Genomic DNA, 26808 nt, shown 5'->3' with positions numbered 1-26808 from the left:
AAACTGTCTCAGGGGGCCTACAGCAGGGCTCCCATCGGTGTGAGGGCCTGGGGGCATCTATGGTTCCCCTCCATTGATCCCTGCACCCGGTAGCAGGCACCTTAGGTGCCGGCCACAGGGTGCAGGGATGAACTGCACCCCTGCATTTCACAATAGAGGAATGCATTCAACTCGGAATGCATGCTCCCATTGTGAAGTATACGAGTGCGACCAAACAGGGTTTGGTCGTATCGTACTTGCAGAGCCATAACCAACCACAACGGTTACGGCTCCTGACCGATGTCAGATGGACCTGAGTCTGTCGGACATCGGAATCGGCCCCTAAGTTGCAGGTGCATATTTAGAAAGTTAAAAAGTAAAAGATAACCACAATAGGTCAAATTTAATTTTCTGAGATACGGAAAGAGAACAGACATTAGCAATTCTCTGTTCATCACAAATATAATTCCACCAAATTAACGATGATAATTTAGAGTTATCTTTCTGGCAATACAAAATCACTTTGAATGCTAGAGCAATAAAAACATCAAACAATAAAGAAATAGGAAAATAAACATCCAAAGTAGGTGAGGTGGAATCTAGAAAAACATTTTGCATTGATAATGGAATATTACATTGAAATATTTTCATACATTTTGACCAAATAGATTGCCAAAACTTCAATATATTAGAGCATTCATATAATTGTTGAATTAAAGTCCCAGTGGTCGCAGAACAGGACCAACAAAGGGAAGAGGAAGTACGGGAAAACTTGGATATACATGCAGGAGTGATAACATCTCTACTATAAATAAACTATATGGATTGGTTGATGCGGGCGGCAATAGAAGTTTTAAATAACTTAAGCCAGAATTTATCCCATGAAGGAATAGAAAGTGATAAAGATAAGTCCGTTTCCCAGAGTATTTAGGTATGAGAATTAGAACGCTCAGTAAAAGCCAATAACAAAATCTTATAAATAGAAGCAGCTTTAGGCCTATGGTCCTGAGAAACACCAGATATCGGTGTGGGTGGAATAAGTGAGGGAGAAGCTAATGGAAAATCATTAGCTGTTAAACAGGACTGCAAAGCAGTTGATAATAAGAGGTACTCAGAAAGAAATTAGGTGGGCAAGTTAAACTGCAACTGCAATTGGGAGAAGGGAAAAACAGAAGTATGCAGAATCAACTGATGAATAAATATGATTCTCTTCTCCTTCCAATGTTTGTAATAAAACAATGTACGTCTACATCTAATCAATTTATTATACCAAACAGTAGAGGACAAAACACATTGGTATGGATCAAGACCATCAGACAAAATATTATATAATAATTGTTGGGAATATTTTAGGATAGGATTATCTGATATGAAAGCACAATTAGACATATACATTATGTTTCGAAAATAAAAATCTTTTAATAGGGAACGTTTAAAAACAATCCGACGAGGGATAGGGTTATCAGCAAAGTCATAAGTTAAGGCAAAAAACTGACGAAATTAGAAATGCCTGAGTGATATAATTTAAAATCAGGAAAATGCACACCACCTTCTGTTTTGGGACATTTAAGTTTTACAAGAGCAATGCGGGGTGTTTATTATTCCATAAAAACTGAATACAAATAGAGTTAATTTGTGAAAAATATGAAACAAGAATTTGAAAAGGTAACATGGATACTGTATAAAGGACATGGGGATGATCATCATTTTAATAGTATCCAATCTACCCCACCATGACAAATGGAGAGGCAACCAAGAAAGAAGTAGTGATTGTAATTTGGTAATTAGTGCATTAAAAGTATAACTAATTGTGGTAGCTAGGGTAGAGGAAAACCAAATAACAAGATATTTTATTTTTTGGGGTCACCAGGTATAGTTAGTATTATTAAACATATATTGATAGCAGAGGGAGTTCAAAGGTAAAACTTCTGTTTTAGAGAAGTTCAACTTATATCCAGAAATACTGGAATAAACTAACCCTCATATAAAAAGGGAGAGAGAGAGGTACTAGGATTGGATATATAAACCATAATGTCATGAGCGCATGCTGACAATTTGGTTTCTATGGAGTTATATGTAAAACCAGAAATGAGTGTATTAGCGCAAATGTGCTCAAGGAAGGGTTCTAAACATTAAAAAAATACCAAGGGTAAAAGAGATCAACCCTGACGGGTACCCCTATACAAATGAAAAGATTTAGAAAAGTGGTTATTCCCAAAAATACTGGCACGAGGAAAAGAATATAGCAGTTTAACATAAGAGATAAAATTTGATCCAAATCCATGCCACTGAAGAGTATTAAACATAAATTGCCAGTTGATATGATCAATGCCTTCTCGGCATTTAAGGACAAAGCTGAAAGGGGAGACTTGTACTACTTCCCAAAGGAGATAACATTAGCAATCATAGGAGCATTTTCTGCCACCAATCTGCCCTTAACAAAACCAGCTTGATCAGTTTTGACCAATAGTGGGACAATATTCTCAAGTCGAGAGGCAAGGATTTTAGCAAATATCTTACAATCGTAATTAATTAATGAAATGGGGCGATCATTTTTACAGAGGGTGTGTTCTTTATTTGGGTTTAGAAAAAAGAACAGTCAAAGCGTTCATAAAAGAACCAGATGCCTTTGAGTCGTACATGAAGGAGTTAAAAAGAGCCAGGAGTTTGGAAGCAAAAATAGCAGAAAAAGTACAAAAAAACTCAGCAGAGAGACCATCAGGACAATGTGTTTTCAATTTTTTAAAAAGATTTAATGGCATCCGTTATTTCTTGAAGAGTCATCTCTTTTTCAAATACTTCCAATTCATCAGACAGCAATGGGGGTTTAGGAAGATCGGTAAAAAAGGTGTGTACATTTTGACTCGAGGGATTCATGTAATCAGAATATAATGATTGGTAGTAACCAATAAAAGCAGTAGCAATATCTTCATCGAAGGACACCAATTTGTTAGTAGATTCATTTAGGATAGGACCAATGTTTTTATGTTCAAATTAAATTTTTACAAAATTAGCCAGCATCATGCCTGCATTATTTTGACCCCCAGGATACTTGGACTTAATTTTAACAAGCATCAACAGTTGCAAGTTTGTTAAGAGCATATTTGGCCTTAATTAATTCATGAAGAACAGAGGGAGATCTAGAGGTGAAGTAATTATGTTCAAGCGATTTGAGTTGGTGTAGTAGAGTTGTGTACTAGGCCTTTGTGATTTTCTTCTTTCTTGCTGAATATGAACTAGTAAAGGCACAAAAGGAGGCATTAAAGGCATCACAATTATTAGGAATGGAAGTGTCCGAAGGATTATGGATAGTAAAAAACTAATTAATAAAGGCAGTGGCTTCAGAGATGGAAACAGTTTCTGACAACATAAAATAATTACGTTTCCAGCGACCAAATTTTGGAGAACTTAGGGAGAGGTCAAGAGCAGAAAGGACAGGAGCATGATCAGAAATAAAAATAGATCCAATCTCTGAAGATTGAATAGCGGGGAGTAAGGGTTTACTAACTATAACATAATCAATTCTAGAACAGGTATTATGGACAATTGAAACAAATGTAAGTTCAAGAGAATCAGGGTTACAAGTCTTCCAAACATCAAACAGTGGACGAGAGGCAATGGCAGATTGAAATGATCTATGGGATTTATCGGAATTAAATATACATTTGGACTGTCTATTGGAGAATGGGTCTAACCATTGGTTAAAATCACCAGCAACAATAATAGTTGGGCCATCAATGGAGGAAAGTAAGTTCTTATTTTATTCCAAAAGTCAGGATCTGGGTTAACAGGGCCATAAATATTCAATAAGACAAATTCTTTATTTTGTATAACAACCTTAGCCATCACCCAACGTCCATCAGTATCACATTGTGTAGATACAATGTGTACATGTAATGACTTATGAAAAAGTATAGCAACACCACCATTTCTGATGCTGGAGAATAAACAACTTGCCACACCCATTGTATTTTTAATTTAAGCGATTCTAAATCATTACAATGAGTTTCTTGAATGAAAGAAACATGAGTATTCAGTTGAGACAAATGAGAGAGTACCTTTTGTCTCTTGATGGGGTGTCCAATACCACGAACATTCCACGTAACAACATTACACATATTAGAGGGAGGGGAAGGTAACACATGGACGGAGATGATACACTTCAGAAGAGCAGCTGGAAATAGAAAAACACAATTTATTAGATGAATGCAAAAAACAGAATGTGTAAAAACGAATAACAGCAATAGGCACATGCATCAGAAAAGAATAGGTAAAGGGAAGAAAATTGGAAGAAAAAAAAGTAGATCAAGGAAAGAGTTCCAGATCTAGGAAAAATATAAACAAAGTGAGCATGGAGCGCAACAGCACAGAGAACAGAAGGACAGCACAGGAAGAGAAATTAAGAAGTAGGAAAATGAACAGCCATAAAAAATCCATTAGAAAGACAGAAAAGGAAGGAGTTAGAGATATTGAATAGAACTATCCTCAGAATTCGGTGAAAAACTGTGCATGAAAGACCTCAATTTAACAGGGTCATCAAATGAGCGAGAAGAACCATTATGAGTAATTTTACTCAAGCAAGGGTGCAGAATGCCATAGTGAATATTTAACTGTCTCATCTGAGGGCAAAGTGCCAGAAATTATTTCCTTCTGGTATTAGTAGCGTTGGAGATATCTTGAGAGAGATAAATTGTGTGACCAGACCATACAAGACGCCACTTGACTTTTGCTCCTTGAAGCAGATGCATAAGGTCTGTAAACTCCAGAAATAACATTATAATTCCTCTAGGTATGATAGAGTTTGGTTGAAGACATCCCAGGCAATGAGCACACTGGATATTTAGTGACGGTTCTAGTGGAAGATCAAGGAGCTCAGGCAGGAACCTCTTAAGAAAAAGGAAGAGGTTTGGACCCCTCTGATAAGCCATAAAGATGAAGAATATTACGTCTATTACAGTTTTCAAGATACTCAGTGTGAACCTTAAGACGCTGAATTTACTGTTCCAGAATAGGGATTTTAGTAGAAACATCATGTAAATCACTAATGCACTGTTCCATGTCAAATACCTTTGCTTCCATAGTAATCCACGTATCTTCAATTTGTTGAAGCTTCTCCTTTGTAGTGGACATAAAAGAGTTCAACCCCTTCACCTCATCAAGAATAATATCAAGGACAGGATTATGCGATGACAAAATGGGTGAGGGAGGGTCATTTTTAACTCTCTTGTGATTTGTACCAGAGGAAGAAGCTCTGACAGGAAGAGAACTATCACTATCCATCGTGGAACTTCGAGAAGGATGATACACAAGTTTTATTGGAGACCTCAACCTGCCCATATGCTATGAAAACAAACTTTCCTTCTCAACTGGAGACTTGAAGAAGATGCTAGCAACAGGCTCAAAATAACGACCACCTGCTTTTATGTGGACAGTGTTGAACCTTTAGTAGAGACCACAGTGAGACCCCTCGTTAATGCAAGATAAAGGAGGTCTCAACCTGCCAATACACAAATGAAGTACATTGCAATAGCGGACAAGGACGCAGAAGAAATATTAGTTAGCCAAAGAGAAGTATTATCTCAAGAAAAAAGTTACTCATCAAGCATATGGAACAGTAAGTTTCCTTTCTTCTTCATAGAGAGAGTCAATGCAGTAAGGAAAAAGTAAAGTATGAGGCACACACATGTGGTAGATAGTGGAAGTAAGTTCAATAAATCCCAATGCATCTTAGGAAATAGCCAAGGCTAACTATAGTAATGCTCATGCTCAAAAAGCAGCCCTTGCTACAATGGCAATGAAAAAAAAGGAAAAAATTGTTTGCCACGCATTTAATAACAAAACGCCTGTTTTACCTCAGTAGGAGGTCTGAGGCAGCAAGCGACAAGCACAAAATGGCAGGTGCTTGTGTTGAGGAAATAATCACAGCCGCTGCCGCTGGGTCACACAGGACCAGACACAATGTCGGAATGGCTCAAAATGCCGCTCCAACACAACAGTATCAACAGTTAGGCGTCTTTTGAACTCCACCACTGGTAAATAGGGCTGCAAACACGCAGAGAGCTCCACATCCAAGCGGAGCTCAGCACGAAGCCGCCATATTGTTGTAGAGCGTGACTATGCCCCTCCCTCTCTCTCACTCCTGTTCTTATGCACCAACTACACAGTCATTCCTCCAGTGTAGTCCCGCTCTCCGTTCTCACTTCTGGCTAGTCCTTATCCCTTCCACTCATCAACTTCCTCATCTAATTAATTCTCTTCTAAAAGATTTTCCAGCCAGGTTGACTCAGTGGTAGGGAGAAAGTTGAGGGCATCTTCTTGTGACATCTTTACTAATTGTGCCAGCTGGGGCCTCATTGGCCTGGTGGGGTTTTGTGCTAGAGCCCCTGTCTCTCTCTTAAATCTTTCAGTCTCAATACTGGAACGGCACCACTCAAAATTCCTTCGGCGATATGACAGTGTCTCCAATGTGCTGTTCTTCTGTTGTTCCTGAGCTTAATCCATATAGGTGACATTGGCCATTTAATAGTGAATTGCATGTTTGGAGTCCAATAATACTCCTTAGTGGTTTATAGTTTCTACAATGGATTTATCCTCTGTTACTTCCTGTGTGAACAACATATAATGTGCATCAGCAATTTGCATGTGACTGCAAAGGATTGCTTTACTGTTGTTCCCCTCCTGTCCCTGAGTAGTCCCTGATTAATACTCCTTTAAGTTTTAACACTTCCCGCCAATGGATTGCTCCCCCGTTGCTCTTGAGGACACTCCTAATAATCACTGTTCACATGTAACAAAATCTATCCTCTGAAATAATAGCATGAAGAACAATATACAAATGACATAACAACTGTATCACAAACAGCATCACAACTAGTACACATAAGCCTACCAATGTTATTAATAGAGTAAAGCTTACCATTAACTTGAGAACAAACAATTAACATTCACATATGAAACTGTCACACAAGTATCACAAAGAGCCATGGCACTAAATGGAAACTTCATCATAACTATAATCATTTGTATACTATCAAAATATCATGTTTCAAATATGTTGCAACAAATGTAACATATAGGTAAGTATAGAGTTACTCCACCTAACTCCATACACATTATATTGGCGATAGATATATCTTCGGAGAATGTAAATGTGAAGTCAAGCATGGTAAATTGTGCGTAACTCCATACTAGGGGAGGCACCATGCTGGCAGTGAAGATGGCTGCCTAGTGCTCAGTTTTGGGACTGGCCACCTACATGTGACAGCCGCCAGGGGATTAGACCACAATCTGAGCAGAAAATGAAGAGGTGAGGGGTAAAGCAACTCAAATGGACCTCAGAAATTCTAAAATTAGAGTGCTTGGCCCGTGGTTCACTACCGGGTAGCCAAGTGCATGTCTAAGAGGTGGTGATCCTTCGCGGTCCGACGTCATCAGGGTTCCTGGCAAGTCTGACGCTTTGGCGCAGGCTATCCCCCGAGACGGGCAACAGCAGATATCCCAAAGGCCTGGAATGTCCCTCTTCCATCATCAATGTGATGACATGCACCCTGATGGAGGCCAAGGCAGGTATATGCATGTGCCTCGATGGCAAGATTGCACCTGGTCTGAAGATTGTTCCTGGGCTGAGATAGCAGTAGGGCGGGATTCAAATGGCATCACTGGTTACACGCATTGTGAAATATTGTTGGACTCATGACCCATTAAGTCACAAATACTGGTGATTTGGGAGATTGGCAAACTCTGCTCCAATACTTTGGAGGGGCATCCATAGAAGATGCATTTGTGTGCCATCAGCATAATTTAAATCCAGGCCAAGGCTGACATTTGTTACCAATAGCACTGATGTAATATTAGTCAGATCAATTGTGTGTTTTCAGGGTCTGGAAGGATGACTTACAGCAGTATGGCAGAGGTTGCATAAATAAACGTAATAGGCTGTCTAATTAAAAGACTTCTAATTATCAAATGTTGAAGATGACAGAGCGGCTAACAGAGACTGGTAAAATGATAGGATGCCTACAGTTTGAAGTTTGCCGATCCCCCCGGGCAGAAGAGTAGCTCTGGGTCTACCTAAAGCCTGCAGTAAAAGAGACTGTTGCGCTATGTGAAACTGAACCACCTGGCGCTGAGATTGTCCCTAACTCTCTTGCTGAGCCCAGGAGATCTGGACTGGTGGTGAGACCCCCTGTCACCGGGGCTGCCCAACTGGGGCCTGGTAGATCCCACGTTTATCAGTGAGTACCGGAATGGCGCTGCTGGAGGCCGGACCGAGGACTTTGGGGAAATCGAGGGCCTGAATCTGGAACAGAACAATCCAAAAGGAGAAACCACTGCCTGAACTTATTTTCAGAAAAAATTGCTATATGTCAATGATAAAGCCAACAAACAGCAATGTCAAATCCCCCAGCAGGGAAGAGCAGTGTGCTTGAGGCAAAAAAAAAAAAACTTATTACAAAGGGCACTAATGATCTGAGACGAAATTATTATAAAATAAATATCACATTTATTATGACATTTCGCAAGGTACAAAACATATGATTAATATGCAGTTAATAAATACTCTGTAATGTGCAATATACAGTGTAAGAAAATCTGGAACAGCCATGAGGAGAGAGGAGATGGGGATACACTAGTGTCATTGACATGGTTCCACCCCCCCCCACCGTATGTATCGATAGCAGCCCCTGACCTTCCTCAAGCCTGGAGATAGGTGCGTTACGTGAACCTGACCAGCCTGGTGCTAGATTTGCCCAAACCTGTGCCTTGCTGGACCCGGAGGCTCCATTGGTGAGTCCCATACTGGTGCAGCTGGGGGCGGCGAGAGAGCTGAAGGCCTGAGGCTGGAAATGCCACAAGGAAAGAGAAAACTGGGATATACCAGCATCATCAACATGTCACCCCCCTCCATATGCACTGACTGTGGTTGGCGCCTGGCTTGCCTGTTTGGAGTCTTGAGGGCAGGCGGTGTAAGATTTGGGTCCCTGTACTTGCAGACACAAAATTGCAGCTCGCGTATCATGCATGCTGTGTGGGGAAACGAGGTCTGCATGAAGACAATTGCACTCCTGTAGAACCCCTTTGAATAAGTACCAGTGACAAAAGCCGCAGTGTTGCAGTAAGGGGAGCAATCAGAGGAGATGGTTGGTAGAGGTCTTCAGTCAGCAGGATCTGCCCCCCATGACAGACTGATTCCGGGGTGCACTGACCCCCCAGCGACAACTGACAGCATTAATTTGGGCCTGTGCCTGGCATTGCTCTGAGGGGGGAGTCTGGACACTTTTGGACCCAGGGCCTTCGTATGGCACACCCTCAGGACATGGTTTGAGCGACAGACATGGAAAGAATCACCCAAGCAGGGGCAAGACATCCTTCCTAGCCAGAGCTGCTGGGCTTGCTTATGCCCCCCTGTTGCAGCACATATATTAACTATGCGGGGCTTTCCGGTTGTCGGCTGTCTCATCAGCTTGGGCAACCTCCTTGGGCATACCCACAATAAGGAAACATGACACAAAGCAAGTGAAGATCACCTTTGAAAAAAGGCTCACTCGACTGTTTGATCACCGTTCGGCATCTGAACCCGCTGCTAAAGATTCTGAGGAACCTGCGCGGCAAGATGATGATATTCGCATGATACTCTTGGATGTAAAAACCAGCCTAAAAACGATAGACTCAAAACTAAAACTTCTTGCAACCTGTCTGGAGCATGTCAAGCAACGCGTGGACAAGAATGAAACCCGGCTTGACCAGCTCTAAAACAAAGTCTCAGATGCGGATGACCTCCAAGCAGAATCTAAAGAACAGCAACTAAAAATAGGAAAAGCGCCTTGAGACCCTACGGGTGAGTAGCGCGCTATACAAATGCTTTGATTGATTGATTGAAGTATTGAGCATCATCAAGGCCAAAAATGAGGGCCTAGAGGCCCACTCGAGGGACAACAACCTCTGCATCACAGGCATATTTGAAACCACAGCCATATCCAAAACAGAGGACTTCATTGAATCATTACTGTGCAACCTCTTTGGAACAGATTTTTCAGCCATATTAATCGCGAAGCGAGCCCACTGCTCTCTTGGGCCCAAACTGCTGGTAGGTGATATGCTGCGTCCTATCGTGGCATGCCTGCTGAATCATCAGAACTGCAATGTGGTCCTAAAAATGGCTCGAGAGCCTGGGTCCCCGCAATATCAGGAAAACAACATATCATTCTACCCTGACTTCACCCCGCTGGTCCATGCAGCTTGGCAAGACGTTGTCCCAACCAAGCAGATGCTAGATCTAGTTCTAGGACGCCCCCGCGCCGCACGGCCACCAGCTGCTGTGTGCGTCTTCCCCGCCATCTGCCTCGCTGCCTCGCTGGCCTAGCTACCGCCGCGTGACCACGCCCCCTGCCTTCTCGCGGCGTGGTCCGTGACCGCCTGACCTGCCCCCGTCGTCATTGCTGTTCAGAACTGTTTTTAGTGTTGCCTGTCTCCCTGTAAATTGTTTTTGCCTTCTGTATTGCTTGTTTTGTTAGGCCCCTTCGTCCTCCCTCCCCGCTCCCCGCTTCCCGCCACCGCCGCTAACCCCGCCCCTTTTTGCCTTCTGTACCCTCCCCGCTCCCGCCTCCCAGCTGCTCCGCCCCCCGCGCACTTCGCCATATATGGCGACCGTGCGAACGCGCAGCGGTCACGCGCAGCGGGCGCGCCGATTGTGCGCCGAAGGCGCGCCAAAGGTAAGCCCGTCTACGCCCGTCCGCGCCTGGACCGCGCCCAGTGCCAGGACCCCTGGCCCACGAGGACCCCGGCCAACCCGCCTGACTTACACCGCCGCCACCCTCATCGCACTCAACTCCGGCCGAATCCCAGGATGCTACCGAGCCACCCCACGACGCTCCCACGGACCCTTCAGCTGCCACGCCTGCAAGTTCACCTGCATCTGGACCTGCCCGGCACCAGCACCTGCCAAGCCGAACACCAGCAGCAAACACCTCAAGTGCATCCTGCTCAACACCCGCTCCGTCCACAGACACGCCATCGAACTCTGGAACCTCCTAGACGCCACAGCCCCTGACGTTGCCTTCATCACGGAGACCTGGATGAACGCCTCTTCAGTGCCCGACATCGCCATCGCCATCCCAGAGGGCTACAAGATCACCCGGAGGGACCGCACCGCCAACCAGATGGGAGGAGGCATCGCCATCATCCACAAGAACACCATCCGAATCGCGACTAGCACCGACAACACCCTAACCACTGCGTACACTTCACCTTCAAAAGAACGACGATCCACCACCACCAGCAACAGGTTGCCCGTAGAAGCTGGAACAAGATCACAGTCGACCAGCTCGCCGCTTCCCTGAGCCAGCACCCTCCTGCCAGCTCAGCGAACCCCAGCCAGGCCGCCGACAACCTCACGAAGTGGATCAGCAACTGCGCGGACGAACTCGCCCCTCTGAGGACCCCGCCCAGCAGACCCGGCAGCCAGAAAGCCCCATGGTTCACCGACGAACTCAAGAGCTCCAAGAAGAACTGCCGAGCCCTCGAGAAAGTCTGGAGAAAGGAACCTACACCGGACAACAAAACCACCCTCAAACTCGCCACCCGGAAACACCACCAACTGATCCGCGCCGCTAAGAAAACTGCATTCAAGGACCGGCTGGACAACAACGCACACAACTGCAAGGAACTCTTCAACATCGTGAAATAGCTCTCCAACCCCAACGCCGGAAACAACGACATCACCCCTTCGCAAGACCTCTGCAACTCCCTCGCCTCCTACTTCCACAACAAGATCGCGGACATACACAACAGCTTCAGCACCCAACCGACACACGCCACGACCACAGCAACGCCGCCCACCACCGGCCTCCAAGCCTGGACTCCGATCAGCACCGAAGACACCATCCGCATGATGAACTCCGTCTACTCCGGATCTCCAACCGACCCCTGCCCTCACCACGTCTTCAACAAGGCCGACGCTGTCATCGCACCCCACCTGCGGGACATTATCAACACCTCCTTTGACACCGCCACCTTCCCCGAGAGCTGGAAGCACGCCGAACTCAGCGCTCTTCTCAAGAAACCTACAGCAGACCCCACCGAACTCAAGAATTACCGCCCAATCTCGCTACTCCCGTTTCCAGCCAAAGTCATCGAGAAGACCGTCAACAAACAGCTGGCCGCCTTCCTCGAGACGAACGGATCCCTCGACCCCTCGCAGTCCGGCTTCCGAGCCAACCACAGCACCGAGACCGCCCTCATCGCCGCCACCGACGACATCCGAGCCCTGATGGACAACGGAGAAACAGCGGCCCTCATCCTCCTAGACCTCTCCGCGGCCTTCGACACTGTCTGCCACCGCACCCTAGTGCAACACCTCAGCAACGTCGGAATCCAGGAGAAGGCACTGGAATGGATCGTCTCCATCCTCGATGGAAGAACACAGAGAGTCCGCCTACCACCGTACAAGTCAGAAGCCACCGAAGTCATCTGCGGCGTCCCTCAAGGATCCTCGCTGAGCCCTACCCTCTTCAACGTCTACATGAGCCCCCTCGCGGCCATCGCACGCCAACACAACCTCAACATAATCTCCTACGCCGACGACACCCAGCTGATCCTCTCCCTGACCAATGACCCCGCCGCCGCCAGAGCCAACCTGCACGAAGGGATGAAGGAGGTAGCCGAGTGGATGACGACCAGCCGCCTGAAACTAAACTCAGACAAGATGGAGGTCCTCATCCTGGGCTCCACGCCCACCGCCTGGGACGACTCCTGGTGGCCCCCCGGCCTGGGCACCGCACCCAAACCGACTAACCACGCACGCAACCTGGACTTCATCCTGGACTCCTCCCTCTCCATGACCAGACAAGTCAACGCCGTCTCCTCGGCGTGCTTCAACATCCTGCGCATGCTACGGAAGATCTTCTGGTGGATCCCCACAGAGACCAGGAAGACCGTCACCCAGGCCCTCGTCACCAGCCGACTGGACTACGGCAACGCCCTCTACGCCGGAACCACCGCCAAGCTCCAGAAGAGACTTCAGCGGATCCAGAACGCCTCAGCCAGACTCATCCTCGACATCCCCACGTAACAGCCACATCTCCGGACACCTGAGAGACCTGCATTGGCTCCCTGTCAACAAAAGAATCACCTTCCGTCTCCTCACCCACGCACACAAAGCCCTACACGATCAAGGCCCGAGCTACCTCAACAACCGAATCAACTTCTACGCTCCCAAACGCCACCTCCGATCAGCCAGCCACGCCCTCGCCGCCGTCCTACGCATCCGTAGAGCGACAACAGGAGGAAGGTCCTTCTCCTACCTGGCCGCCAAGACCTGGAACTCCCTCCCGACCGACCTGCGCCTGACCCAAGACCACCTCTCCTTCAGGAAGAAGCTCAAGACCTGGCTGTTCGAGCAGTAACGCCACCCCCCCCCCCTAAGCGCCTTGAGACCCTACGGGTAAGTAGTGCGGTCTATAAATGTCTTTGATTGATTGATTGATTGATGCTACAGCATGCTGTCCACGCACATCTGTAACCAGCTAAACTGCGAGTCTCTTTGAAGGGAAAACTCACTTCTTTGCCGATGCCAAGTCTTCGCTTAAGTTTGCTAAACAATTCAGTTGCCTTTGTCAATCCCTGACGGCCTCAGCGCACTCCTCAGCCGAGGCCAGACTGAGTGACGATGACTAACCATCTCACAGGGTGGACAATCCTTAGGTTTTGAATCCTAGTCCCTCAAGGCTAATTGCCCTTTATTCTTTCGGACTTCAAGATTTATATTTTCTTTTTTGGTCTGTTCGGTGGGTTAAATCACATAACCTGATTGGGGTGCTGGTTTCACTGGTGTGAGGGTTGGGAAATTGCTACTGTTTGATGGGTTTAGGGGGTGATGGGGTGGAGTTTGAAGTACATGCTAGGGATGTTAGTCACTGGATTTGGTCACAAAGCACACTGTTTATCTGTTCTTACCATGAGACTGTCTTATTGCACTGTACAATGATTAGATCTTGGTTCCGCGCTCCTCGAGTCACTTGGTTCCACAATCAGGTCCCCCTGACATAACATGGCTACAGTGACAGGCCTAACTTAGAACATTTAATGACTCAATGACTTCAGAAAAACATGCTTAGTACACTCATATTTACTCAAACATAAGGTGGATGGTGTACAGACAGAATATTGAGTTGTACGAATATGGACAGTCAGGTAAGAAATATTGCTTTTTTTAATATCGGAGATAGTAATATTGTTTGTAAAAATATTGTTGTTAATAATATCAATATTTATATTAGTGTTCTGTATTTTAGAATGTATTAAAAATATGTACTGTAATTTTGTGGTATAAGTGTAGATTTTTTTAATGTATGTGTTTTATTTTTAGCAGTAATTATTTCATGAAAATGTATTTTTCCAAATTTTAGTTCTGTAGCGGGTTGTGGGTTTATAAGGGAATAGGGTGAGAGGTCATTTAATTATAATAAAGTAATTATTAATGTTTATTTATTATTATTTGTAATGAATGTATTATGAATTGATTATTAATTGGTTATCAATTAATATTAGTTCATTAAAATATCATTATATTAATTGTGTTTCTTTAGGACCGGTTTGTGGGTTTATAGGGGAATAGGGAGGGAAGTAATTTGTTTCTAAAACAATATTTATTAATTTAGATTTAATAATATTTAATAAATAATGTATTATTAATGAATTAATAATTGGTTATTAATTGATATTAATTATTTATTACATAATTATATTAATTGTGTTATTTTACTAGGAGTGTGTTGTGGGTTTATAGGGGAATAGGGTGGGAAGTAATTTAACTATTTTAAAAAATATATACATTTGTATTTATTATTGTTTATCATTAGTTTATTATTAACTAATTCAAAAATTGGTTGATAATTTACATTAATTAATTAATAGATCATTATATTAATTGTGTTCTTTTAAAGTGTGTTGTGGGTTTATAGTGGAATTGGGTGGGAAGAAAATGTAATTATAAAAAAGGTAAATAATAATTTTTATGTATTCATATTTATAATTAATTTATTCTTAATTAATTATTAATTGGTTATTCATTTTATTAATTAATTATTTGATAATTATATTAATTGTGTTTTTCCGGAGCCTGTTGTGGGTTTATAGGCGAATAGGGTGGTAAGTAATTTAATTATAATAAAGCAATTATGATTTATTTTATGAGAATTTATAAATAATTAATTATTAATGGATTATTAATTGGTTATTTAATTTTAATAATTATTTAATTGACAAGTATGTTAATTTTAACCCTCTGCTATCCAACACTTTCCCTATGTTGCACTCACTGGAGTGGGAAAAGTTTTTTTATTCCTACGCTATCCAACACTTTCACTACTGTTACACTCTCTGCAGTGGGAATAGTAATTTTTACCCCTATGCTATCCAACACTTTCCCTACTGTTGAACACACTGGAGTGGGAATAGTAATTTTGTACCCCTACGCTATCCAACACTTTTCCTACTGTTGCACTCCCCGGAGTGGGAATAGTAATGTTACCCCTCCATAACACAACACTTTCCCTACTGTTACACTCACTGGAGTGGGAATAGTAATTTTTACCCCTATGCTATCCAACACTTTTCCTACTGTTGCACTCACTGGAGTGGGAATAGTCATGTTTACCCTTCCACAATCCAACATTTTCCCTACTGTTGCACTCACTCGTGTGGAAATAGTACTTTTTACCCCTTCGCTATCCAACACTTTCCTTACTGTTGCACTCTCTGGAGTGGGAATAGTCATTTTTACCTTTACTCTATCCAACACTACACCTACTATTGCACTCTCTGGAGTAGGAATAGTCATTTTGTCCCCTCCGCTATCCAAGATTTCCTCTACTGTTTTAGTTAATGTAGTGTAAAATGTATTTTTAAAATGTTAAAAAAGTTTACATTTTAATTTGTGATATAGGTTTTTTATTTTTTAGTTAATTATGAGTGATGTCACTGACCATGTCATGAGTGATGTAATATGTGACGTCATCAGCAGTGCATTGCAGGCGCGCAAGTTATAGTGAGTCCAACTAACTATAACGTGGGAATTTCAATGGTTTTATGTCAGTAAAATTTCCAGCTAACTATAACTGGTGTGAAACCTATGGTTTTTTCAGTGAATTTAATAGGTTTTTTAAATGCTAATTCCTAACTATAACTGGTGTGAAACCTATGGTTTTTGCAGTGAATTTCATAGGTTTTTTAAATGCTAATTCCTTTCTATATCGAGTTTCTAACCTATGTTTTTTTTACAATTTGCTGTTTTGTGTAAGTATTATTATTTATTTATTTTTTTTATCATTTTTTCCTGGGGCGCTCTGGGTGCGCGCTCCGGTAAGCTCTCCGGAAAGCGCACCCAGAGCGCTACTTTCGTTCGTGAAAAAAATATGAATGAAAAGTTAATAATAACGCAAAACATTTCGTACCATACAAATAAAAGCAGTTTTTTTCAAATAAGGAAAAGAAAATAATTTAGCATTTCCGTGAAACTATCAAAACGTCACTTCGGCGCGCAGCATAAGCACCCCCGCAAGCGCCTACGTTCGCGCCGCGTATGCGCCCCGGAAGCGCCTACTTTCACGCCGCGTGTGCGCAACCGGAAGCGCTCCGGTGCGCGCAGCGTCAGCGCGTCAAGTCATGTGACCTTAAAATAAAACTTTTCATTGGTTGCTAACAGTTTTTTTTACAAAGAATGAAATCCCCACCCATTTCCTTCACTTCTTCTTTCACTTTTGTGACTGAAAGACCTGTTTTTTGCTCCTGGATCTTTCTTGGTTTACCATGGCTGCCAGAGAATCCATAAGTGATGAAGAACCTGAATTCATCAATGAAGAGCCTCCTCAACGAAAGGTGAAGGAACATTTTATTTGGAAATTTTTTAAAATACCACCTAACCAAAAAAAGGTGAATGCTCCAAAAGTGGAGTGCAGGATCTGCAAAGAAGTCATGTCACGGGGTAACCCCTTAAAAAAATACTCATTTGGAAACTTCACGATGATCCGGCATGTGGAGAGGACGCACCCCCAGAATTTTGCCCGGGAAAGTGTCAGGGCTCTGGCACAAGAGGTTCCCAGTGATGGGGCCTCTACATCCACCGGAGGAGCAACTTCTTCTGGGAGGGGGCAATCGCAGGAGCTGGTGCCAAACATTCAACCTGCTTTTAACCATGGTGTCCTGAGATGCAGATACTGCAATCAACTCGTCACCTATGGGGAGCAAAGTGTCCAGCTCATGGTTCGAGCATTGGAGAACCATCACTGCCCTTCCCACCCCTAATTTTTTGGGGTTTTTTGCTCCTGTTCAGAAGTTTCCATTCCCTGTTTTTGTTCCTGTTTAGAAAAAAGAAGAAAACAAAAAGTTCTTTTCAGAACTACCTCCAATTATCATCAAAGAGCTATATTCTTAAAAAAATGAAAAAGAGTAAGTGAAATAGAGTGCATTGATAATGGAAAGGAAAATGAGTAAGAAAGAACAGAAAGGTATGAGAGGAGAAAGGAAGTGAAGTAGGAGGACTGAAAGAAGGTGAGTGTTAGGAAAGGTGAGTGTTAGGAAAGAAAGTAAGGAGAAGAAGAGTGAATATGGGGATTGTTGATATTCAAAGAAAATGTTGAAAAGGAACAGGGGTGTGGAAGGGTAAGAAAAGATGCATTGCTGGAGTTGAAGGCAGAAGGCCTCATTTATGAAACCATGCGTCACTTTAACGCCACCAAGTCGTCACTTTTTGTGACGCATCAGTCCAATAAAAAATGCACCTTATTTATTCATATTTACAAAGTGGCGCATCTAGGTAAATGCGTCACTTTGTAAACCCCTGCGCCACATTATTCCTACGTCAGGTGTAATGTATGCAAAAGGGACGTATTGACGCAAGAAAGGGTCGTAGAGGTGACGCAGTGAAATCTATGAGATATCACTGCGTCACTTTTATGACGCTGTTGCTTCCAAATCTTACGCCTGTTTCACAGCAGGCATGCAGGCCCTTTCACATGGGGCTTGGCCCCATGTGAAAGGATACATTGCTGGAGTTGCTTCATTTTTGTGACACACTCCAGCAATGCTTCACTTTTGCGCTTACAGATACGTCTGAAATACTAACGTATCTAAAAGAACTTCCAACATAATACGTCATAAATTTAATATGACGCATGTGTAGAAGACTGAAGGACTCATTTATGAGGCCATGCGTCACTTTAACACCACCGATGCGTTACTTTTTGTGACGCACCAGTGCTTTAAAAAATGCACCTTATTCAGTCATATTTACAAAGTGACACATCTAGGTAGTTGTATCACTTTGTAAGCCCCTGCGCCACATTATTCCTACGTCAGGTGTAATGTATGCAAAAGGGACGTATTGATGCAAGAAAGGGTCATAGAGGTGACACAGTGAATAAACTGGAGGCCTCATTTCTGAAAAGTGACGCATTGCTGCGTGAAAACAGCGATGCGTCACTTTTCTGTGCGCACTCCTTACGACATTCCAGATATGTCATATTTAATGTATGACGAATCATGTCGCAAGGAGTTACAGATACGTCAGTATTTCTGACGTATCTGTTAACACAAAAGTGACGCATTGCGTCACAAAAGTGACGCAACTCCAGTAATGCGTCCTTTCACATGGGGAAAGCCCAATGTGAAAGGTCTTGCGTCAGTCTTACGCCTGCTGTGAGGCAGGCGCAAGATTTTGATGCAACAGCATCCTAAAAGTGACGCAGTGAAATCTCATAGATTTCACTGCGTCACTATTACGAAGCTTTTTGCGGGGGAACACCCCCTCTGCATACATTATACCTGACGCAGGTATAATGTGGCGCAGGGTTTTAAAAGTGACCCATCTACCTAGATGCGTCACTTTTTAAATATAGCGCAACAAGGCGCATTTTTTTACACCGCTGGTGCGTCACAAAAAAGTGACGCACAGGCGGGGCAAAACTGTCGCAAGGCCTTCATAAATGAGGCCCTGGATTTTCCCTGTGCTTCGCTCCCCGGTGCACTTTTCGGTGCGCGTACCGGGCGCTCCCCCTGCGCAAATCGAAAAAAAAATATTTTTTTAAAATGCCCCTCGGGACCCTATTTTAGCCCCCACATCAAACCTAGGGGGTCAGGAGGGGTCCACCCTGCCCCCTTATAGTCATTTCTCCCTTTTTTTTATGTCACCTCTTGTGTCTCGATCCTACCGAGACACAAGATGGCGGCCGCTCCGGACTGTTTTGAATGTTTACAGACAACCGTGAGCCAATCAGCTTTCAGCGCGCAAGTCGCGTGTCGCGCCTGGTGCGCTCCCCGGTGCCAAAGAAGCATCAGACAGATGCATTCCCGAGTTACCGGAGCTCATGGCCCTTCAGGGTGGTCTCACGTACATGGGCACGGGGCAGCCCATAAACACCTTCCAAGCAAAACAAACAGGTGACACCCAGTGCAGCTGCAGTTGGCTTTATTTCGAAATCACAAAAGTGCCTGCTCCTTATGTCTAACGTTTCGGCGTCATGCCTTGCTCACAGACAGGAAATGGCGCCCAGGTACGCTAGAGTCTCATTCTAAACGGCGCAGCACGTGACTGTGGTAGTAAACTACTAATCCCAACATGCATGGTATGAGTGAAAATAATAATATGCAACAATTCAATCTTTGTGCACATGCATGATTTTGAAATGGGAAATTATTTCAACAGTCACGAGCATGCAAATCACCGCTGCTCTTTTCTTAATGTCTTTGACTCAAAAAGAGACCTTTAGTAGCTGCACTATCACGACAGGATGTTTCCCTGTCTGAACCCCTTCCCTGCACCAACCTTGTTCCTCAGTGGCAGTCCCCAGTGGGTTGCGAGGCACGAGTGGACCAGTCTCCTCATTAAATATTCCAAAGAAGCATCAGATGCATTCCCCACTAACCGGAGCTCATGGCCCTTCAGGGTGGTCTCACTAACATGGGCACGGGGCAGCCCATAATAACCTTCCAAGCAAAACAAACAGGTGAGACCCAGTGCAGTTGGCTTATATATATATATATATATATATATATATATATATATATATATATATATATATATATATATATATATATATATATATATATATATATATATATATATATATATATATATATATATATAAATATACACACACACATTATATATATATATATATATATATTTATAATGTTTTTTATGTATTTGAACAATTTAGAATGGGGAATGCTGTGTAACATCTTTACCTGCATATCTTCCCATAGGAGCGAGATAGAAACTAGGAGGTCCATTAGGATGATGTGCGGACCTAGTCCACCCGTCATCCCATCAGAGATAGGGACCGCCCGCCATAAGGGCGGGGACCCATGGGGGGTATTATGATGTGCCCGTCACAATGGCTGGCGCATCTTGCATGTTTAGCATTGTTGCGGGCGGTGCTCTGAGCACCACCCACCACAATGCTAAAAATGCTTTTGATGCATTTGCATACACAAAGGGGCAGGCACCGTGCAGTGCCTGCCGCTTTGTGTATGCAAATGCATGGGGGTACCACAGGTACCCCCAATGTGCAGCTGTTAGGATTACGCTCCACAGGATCCGATCATTGCTCAAAGGGGTCCACCTCCTTATGTTACCAACTCCCAGACTTATGGCAACAAGGAGTTCGAACCATAAGGCGAGGGATAAACAGGGTAGGGGAAGGAACTGCTGGGATTTTAGGCTCTGAAAGACACAAACATAAGACACTGTTATACACCACTTGTAACACAAAATGCTACTCTCATTATGATCTCACTAGAATGCTGAAATATCTGAATGTAACCAGAAGCACACCTTCATTCAGAACTATCCAAAGTAAGAAAAGCAGTTCCTTATTAAAATATCAGAAATGAATAAGCCTTGTCCAAAAGTCCAATGACAAGAGAACGAAGCTTTCTCTGATTGAGTATTGTCACTTCATACCATCCAGAGGAGAAACAGAAATAAACGGTTTGCATGAAAACACAGGAATCAAACAACTCTAGGAATATTGTATCCTCATAATCCTCATAGAGTCTTGTAAATCCTGTCATAGAACAAATATATCCATATACACACGGTAGCCCGTAGCAACACTAATGAACACCGCTGTACCACTCTGGAACAGAATAAGAAATGGAAAGTAACCCGGTAGCTAGTGGCCAACCCGACTCACGTAGTTCCACGTTACCACTCGAGATAGATATCAGTTCAGAAAAACGGTAGCGCATGGCAGAAACACACACTCTACGCTCCGCTGCCTATATCAATTAATACCGGAACTCGCCACGGCAACACGTAGTAATCAACCACTGTGCTCCTCAGCTATATGCAACAAATACAGGGTCGGGTTCGGAACGGTACCGTGTGGTCGGCTGACACACAGCGTTCCGTTCTCTCGTTAAGCACAGCCGCACTTAACCGAACTCACCGATCCGAAGGCACAGTCAAGAAGCAGGATTCCTCGCAAACCGTCACCAGCAGGATCCTAAGAAGACAGCGAGGCAAGGCAAACCTGGACGGAAGAATCAAACACAGGATACAGAATTACGCGCATCCATCTCAGTGCGCTTCCCCGTTAAGTACCTCCCTTCAGCAAGGATCATGGGAGTTGTAGTTTTACACGTCAGGCAGGCGCACTCGCTAGTGAAATCTGACAGCAGCCCCTACCTCGCCTTCACCATGGGGCCCGCAGGGGGCCCCCAAAGTAAAGATCGCATGCCTTTAAAGGCATCTGAATGAGGCTATCATAATATGGCTGGCAGTGTCTGATAGACACTTCCAGCCACATGAACCTTTTCCGCCCAGGCCGCAAGGCGACCGTGGCGGAAAAGTGGCGGACGGTTTTTCCGTCCGCCGCGGTCCCCCCACCATTGTAATATGGCAGAGGGAAATAGGTGGCAGGCGGTCACGGATGTCGGGCGGATCGCCACCGCCTGCATGCTGGTGGCGATCTGTCCCACATCCTAATAGGCCCCTAAGAGTCTGGTATCTTTGAACTCAGAATTTAATAACATCTTTTAGGAAGGATGTTTTTTAAATCCTGTGTTTGTAAATAGCACTTTGAGAAAGTGGCTATTTTCTTGTTCAACCTTTCTGTGTGCCTCTGCCTGTTTGTGGCTTGACTGTCAGGTTTGAGAGTGACAGGGGCAGGGGTGGCTCCATGGGTGTCTGGGTGATTCAGCACTAGGCTGAATAGGCCAATCTGCATTTGGAGTGGTAGGAGGAGTGTAGCACCTGGGCCTGAATAGGCCTGTGCCTGCCTTCCACAATGCTGGCTCCACCTCCTGTGGTGCATCTGATGACCCTGGTCCACACTGACAAAGGAAGACGTTGTGCACTGGCAGAGTGCACCCAGAACTGGTTTAGACTGGGTCAAGGACTTCTCACACATAGAGAACATAGACTTTTGGGGGATAAATATGAGAGCTGAAACCCCTGAACTTTAGACTACTTTGGAATCAAGGAGAAAAGCTGATGAGCTGAAGGAGAAGTACTGCCCTTGATGTGTGTCTGGGATTGGCCTGCAGTTGCTATTTCTGCCAAAGTAAGGACAAGGGACTTTGCTATGTGCTGTGTCACCCTGCTTGACAAGGACTTTGCTGTGTGCTGTGTCCTGAAAAGAAAGTCTTCAAGGGCTTGAGAAGAGCTGTACTCCTGTTGTGGAAACACAAGGATATAAAAGTTTCCAATACTACTTTGTGATCAAGAGGAACCTGTTGCCGAAGAGGACAGCTTAAGAGACTGAGGAGAATTACTGCCATTGCTGTGTGTCTAGGGCTGGCCTGCAGTTTGCTGTTTCTGCTGATGAGAAAATCAAGGGACTTTGCTGTGTGCTGTGTCCCCTGCTTGAAGAAGGACTTTGCAGTGTGCTGTGTCCATCTGAAGAAAAGTCTCATAGGGTCTGAGAAGAACTGGCCTCCTGTTTCTGAAGTCCCAGGTACAAAAGGACTTCACCCCCAGCTACCCTGACTTCTTTGCTGGAAGTTCTGACTTGCTCGTCGGCGGTGATTGCCATTGCATCACTGGAGAAGTGTGTCGTAGGGCTCAAGAAACCACCGATTTCACAGCATGGCCGCCGGTGATGTACGCATCGCATCCACTTTGTCGCATCGCATCAGAGACGCCATTTTCTTGCATCACACCGGATTGTCGCAATCCATGTAGGTGCCATATTGTCGCATCGCAACAGGAGCGCAGGAAGAGTCGACACATTGCATTCTCTACGACACTTTTGTTTGTTCTATGTTATGCATCGAAGGTACTTTGATAGAAACGTGTTGCATTTACCAACTACAAGTTTATTTTTGCAACAACCCTTTTTAAAGACCTTCCACTGAGTAGCTGTATGCTGGATTTTCGTGTTTTTGGTCTTGTTTAGTTTGGATACAGATATTTTATTTTTCTAAACTGGTGTGGTGTCCCTTTGTGGTGTTTTCACTATGTTAATGTGAGTGTTGGTACAAATACTTTACACATTGCCTTTGGGATAAGGCTGTCTACTTGTGCCAAGCTACCAAGGGGGTGAGCAGGGGTTATCTAAAGTGCGTATCCCCCTTGCCATGACTAGAAGCAAGGGTCCCTATTTGGACAAAGGTACCTACCTCTACCAACAAGAGACCCCCGGTTCTAACAATAACTATTATTAGGCAAGTATGTATATTATATTTTATACATGTATATGTTCAATTAATTTTTACATTATATGTATTACTTATTATTTTGAACATTTTCTTATATTTTGAAATGTATATATGTTTTAATTATATGTATTATTTACTTTATTTTACATTATTTTTTTAAACATTAAAAATTATATTTTTAGCAACAAAATGTTTTTTCTAAATTTTTTGGTACTTACCATTATGTAGATAAGACTTTGATATTCTGGACATTGATATTTGTGTGTCAATATTTTTGTACCTCGATATTCTGACTGTCGATATTCTGTCAGTGAGCCGGGGAGAAAACTACCAGCTTGTTCTAAATATGTCAGGGGGGTTGCAGTGCTAATTTGCAGGGGAATCCCATGGAAGACATCACAAGCTCTGGGGTGTAGCCTTTAATGCAATTATGGAAGAACAATTGGAGAGGGTGGGTAACTGCTGTTGCCATCATCCCCAGGCAATGATAATGCTCAAAGCAAGCACATCCGACAATTATTTATTAGACGCTTGGAGACAGATGCATCCTACTGCTAGAGAGGCCACCCGCATAGCAACACAGCATAATCTCTGGTCCAGACTGGACTTTTGATTAGTATTTCGGGATATTCAAACTTTAACCACATCAATGAGGCATTTACCCTGTACACGCTCAGATCACAGCCCAGTTATGATCACATTACAAATTCCACTGACTTCCCCAGTTCCTTCCTATGGTAGCTGCCGCCAGAGAAATTTTTAGATGTAGTATTTAGGCAACACATTTGTAGGGGAATACTAGAGCATATGGAATTCAACACCCACTCTTTGCAATCACCCACAACAATGTGGGAGGCTTTCAAAGTAGTAATTAGAGGTGAATGTATTGCTAAGCTGAAGACTATAAGGCGCTCTCTGGATAGTCTGGAGAGGGATCTTCAGAATCTGGAGGAACAATACTTTCAATCCAAAGACTCAGTACTCCTAGCTTACATCAGGGAGGAACTCTCTGCATTCCAGGAGCCGGCCATCCGGGAGATGCGGGTCTTATACTACCATGGCCAAGCCAGGCAGTACGGGTGGGCGATTGCTCTAGTAAAACACTGGCTAACCTGCTGCGACCCCCAAAAACAACGTCACACATCACTGAACAACATGATCCAGATTCTAATCCGAATCATTCCCCGTCTGCCTTGCTTGACACAATGACTGCATTCCATGCTCAGCTGTACTCCTCTACCACACAGCCCTCAGAGATGGAGCTGACAGAATATTCTGACTCGCTTCAATTATTTTGGCTAGACCAAGCACACCAAACCTACCTATATGAACCATTCACCACTGAAAAGATCATTCAGGTCATGAAAGCCTACCAGGAGATAAAGCTCCAGGGCTTGATGGGATAACCTCCACCTTATACAAAGACTATGTTTCCATACTTGCTCCACATCTCCTGACTGTATATCAAGAATCACTAGACACCAGAACTCTGCCACCTTCAATGCGGAATGCTGCCATCATAATGTTGTTAAAACCAGGTATAACCCAAGGACGCGATAGGCTAGGGACCTTAGGTAGCTACGTTTTTTCACAGACAAGGGTCCCTAGACAATTGAATTATTTACAAAGAATAAATATAGACTAAATAGCAACTATATTCATTGTCCAGCCGGACAGTATTTAATTTTTGATAAAGAGAATTCATAGGTAATATGGTGTGATACAAGCAGGACACCAGTCGATGCCCAACTAACACACAAGAAGGACAAACAAGGAAATACAGGCAATTGAGGTAGTCTGTGTATCATAATTCACAATCCGACAGTACAAACAACACACTATTGCTTGCGAACATTAGTATGATAAATATGCATATAGTGTGACTAGGTCGATGACGTTTCGAACCCTATATAAATTCAGAGTTCATCTTCAGGACAAACAATACATGCCTTTTTTGTAAAAAGTTAATAAATACATTTTTGGTACAGCCCACATTGTAGAAACCATTTGCCAAAACCTATATTAGTACAAAGGCAAGGGGAGAAACAAGAGAAAAAGAATACAAAACATGATTAGGGCATTTTTTTCAAAAAGAACCACATTTGGAGCTCTTATGCACATTTTAATTAAACCCATAGGTGATTAGTACAGGACTTCCAAAAACACAGGAGCGAATATAGATTGTGAGCGAGTTATAATACCAACCAAAGGAAATTAAGTAAACCAAATAACCATGCAGCCGAGTGCAAAATAGAGTGGCGAATTCGACAAGAACCAGCGGTTACAGATCATTGTGCAATTCGGCAGGTAAGTGATCATAAGGGGCGTACCTGCGGGACTGGTGAAAGGTCCCGGTGGCAGTAGTAGATACCGTGTCAAACAGGCCTAAATCTGGAAAGATATAGGGAATATTAATACCCAGCCTCAGAATACAAAACATTTAATACATAGGGCACGAGCGCTTACCGGTTGAATAGCCTGACAGCAAACCACGTAATACGTGTGATTCTGTAATAAAAGAAGGGGACGGTATCAGATAACCATAAGGTTGGAACTAATCAGTATTGTGCTGGTAACAAACAGGGGTCTTACCGGTAATAAGGGAGACGGGTCGTCAATGCGGTCCTCGTTCTGGTGACAATACACACAATCGAAACGGGGGCATTAACCAGGAAGTAAACCGAGTAAAAACCACGTGGTATACTACGGCCCAATCAGAACCCGAACAGTTAGGGCGGCCATTTTGGAACAGTAAGGATTAGTGAAGTGAAGGAATAAGGTAGTGAGCACTTGCATCGGCCATATTATAGTGGTGATAATATTAATTCTAGAAATGAAAAGAGCATGCACATCCACAATAGGAAACACGACGTGACATGACAATTTTGTCTATTCTATGCTAAGGTTGGCAGACCAGATTGAAATGTTACATTCAAAAACCATTTCAGTAAAGCGAGCAATATAGGGCATACACAGTGGTGATAGCAAGAAAGTGCACGTCATTAATAGACAGACCCAGTCAATTGTTAGAACATAATTATAAACCATCTGACGAACAATAAAAACATTGGCAGTTACGACAATAACCACAGTCAAGTAAAAGGACAGCAGTAAGAATACGGTTGTACAGACCAGGCTTGCCACTCTAGCAATTGTTTTAGGATTACAGAG

The 26808-nt window shown here is 43.7% G+C and overlaps 1 long non-coding RNA gene across 1 annotated transcript in view; it reads right to left on the bottom strand.

Moving 5' to 3' along the window:
• LOC147747392 (uncharacterized) overlaps window positions 1–26297 on the bottom strand; it is a 50498-nt gene extending 24201 nt beyond the window's left edge. The window contains exons 1-4 of the long non-coding RNA XR_015299468.1: window positions 26230–26297; window positions 26104–26145; window positions 25968–26028; window positions 4038–4153 (exon numbers count right to left, since the gene is read on the bottom strand). This is a non-coding gene — a long non-coding RNA (uncharacterized LOC147747392). The remainder of the gene's footprint in view (window positions 1–4037; window positions 4154–25967; window positions 26029–26103; window positions 26146–26229) is intronic.
• Window positions 26298–26808: the final 511 nt, after the last annotated feature.

The sequence above is a fragment of the Lissotriton vulgaris genome, chromosome 1_1, assembly GCF_964263255.1.
Source record: "Lissotriton vulgaris chromosome 1_1, aLisVul1.2, whole genome shotgun sequence".
Lineage (NCBI taxonomy): Eukaryota > Metazoa > Chordata > Amphibia > Caudata > Salamandridae > Lissotriton > Lissotriton vulgaris.
This window is presented reverse-complemented; position numbering and strand designations above follow the sequence as displayed.